Source organism: Morone saxatilis, unplaced genomic scaffold, assembly GCF_004916995.1.
Source record: "Morone saxatilis isolate NCDOM2014 unplaced genomic scaffold, NCSU_SB_2.0 Contig7, whole genome shotgun sequence".
NCBI classification, from domain to species: Eukaryota; Metazoa; Chordata; class Actinopteri; family Moronidae; genus Morone; species Morone saxatilis.
In genome coordinates, this window is record NW_023340246.1 from 11561491 (window position 1) to 11563715 (window position 2225).

Consider the following 2225-nt stretch of genomic DNA (forward strand, 5'->3'; position numbering starts at 1 on the left):
AATAATGTCCACAGCGTGTGTGTGTGTGTGTGTGTGCGTGTGTGTGTGTGTGTGTTAGTAAGAGAGTTCAGTCAGTGGAGCAGGAGCTGCAGATCGTTTTCATGTGTACTTTGCATGAATACTTGCTGCACTTGGCACACTGGGTCCAGATCTTTTGCGGTCGTGTGCAAAATGTGCATTGCTTGCGCCTCTTCAAGGGATCGGCCTCTGCTGCTAGCTCTTCCCTTTGTTCTGTTTTTTTGGCCTTGGACCTGTGCCACTAGTGTAGCTGCTGCTGGTGTGCGCAGCATGCAGCGTCTTCAGGCCATCATTGGGGCAACTGGGGATTTCCCTAACTCCTCAAGAAACAGGCGCCTCCAGCTGGAAACAGTTTCCTTTGGTTCCAGCTGGAATCTTACTGTGCACTGATGAAATTAGATATATTGCATTGATCAGTGAGCCTTTAATGGTTGTAAGCACATTTTTAAACTTTTGACAGAGCCATACTAGCCATTTTCCTCTACTTCCAGCCATTCTGCTAATCTGATTAACAACATCCTGACCCAAGCCCCCATATTTTAACACGCAGACATGTGATTCTTTTAAAATGTACGGAGACACACACTGTACCAAAACAGGCTCCATAGTAAACTTTCAGCCAGAGGAGTTTGTATACTCGATCGGAAAAAGGAGTAACCTGTATACAAAAAGGATTTTTAAGTGTCAGTTCACCTTTATGCTTCTGTCATATAAGACACTAAGTTAAACTTTTGTCTAATTGAAACCATTTCAAAACACCGATTTTCTCACAGATATAAATATAAACAATGGCTCCATTACATTTAGATGCCCAAGCAAACCCCCAGCAACATCCCCACAGCCATTGTTAACAATATCAATTACACCTATGTTTTTCTGCGAATGCATGTGAAGGCCTTTTATGATTACACTGTGGTTACTGATAACCGATAACACCAGTAATGTGCAGATGCCCTTTATAGCCTGAGACGTTATTGAATCCTGTTCTTTTTTAAACTTTTTTTCCTTCACGGTACAGTTAATCATGGTACCTCATACATAGAAATCAGAGATATGTGTTTACACCTCCTCAGCTGCTGTATGTATAGCTAGTTTGTTTGTGCTGAGGAATGGAAATGAGACATTTTAAGCACTGATAAGTGCAGCTGCTCCAGAGGGATTCAAGTGCATTCATGCGCAAGAGAAACCCATCACTGAGGCCAAATGAGGAGACCGCTTTAGATCCATAATTCATGCACAACCAAACTTTTGTAACTTTGATTGGTGTTGTGGCCTGTTGGGAAATTTGAAATAACAATTGGCCTCTTGGGAAACAACATTATTCATACAACAAATCAGCAAACCCAAAGGTTTATAGAGTCAGCCAAATCAGAGCATGTTGTTCGTTCAGGTATTCCTGTCGTTTTGCATTTTCAAGTAGATTTCCATGCAGTTAGAGGTGGGAGGTGAGACCATAACCATAAAACAATAAATTTTTTCAACACTGGAAAAACAAAACAAGTCATCTTGTCATTGTGAATGAGTGGGGCTTTCATCAGAAGATAAGGACTTGCAACGTAATAGAGAAAAAAAGGTCAATCAGCAAACACACTGATTCAGAAAACATACACTGAGGAGCAACTCAATTATTGTCTGGAGAGCTTTAATGAGCCATTTATTCAAAAGATGCACCAGCAAAATCATTGACAAAACTGTAATGTCATTCAAGACTAGCAATTAATTCAAGACGTATACTTCCTCAATTAAAATGTTTCATAACTGCTGTTACACAATGATTACAGGCAGGAAACCAAAGCACGCTAAGTGTTAAGGCCCTGCATACAAAGTATTTATGCTGAGAGGTGTAGAGTCATATTGTGCATACACAAGCAGAAGTAAATATAATATATCTTTCTGTTCACCACTGAGACTTGAGAAGACGGTGCATTACTCAGTTGGGAAAAGGCTGTGCTACCAATGTGAAACAAATAGTTTAGCAGGATGCGAAATCTGACATCACAGCAAAGTCACACTATTTCAGGCCCATTGCAACAGGTGGGGAGAAAAAAAGTCCTAATAGTTGCCAATTCTTCTAGCCGCATCAGCTCAAACACCCAGGAGACAGGCCTGTGATAAGTAAGGAAAAAACAGAGAGAAGGAAACCTCAAAGGAAATCTCACACATGAATTGACACAAGATGAGAGTCCTCACTCTGTAAACAGGAACGA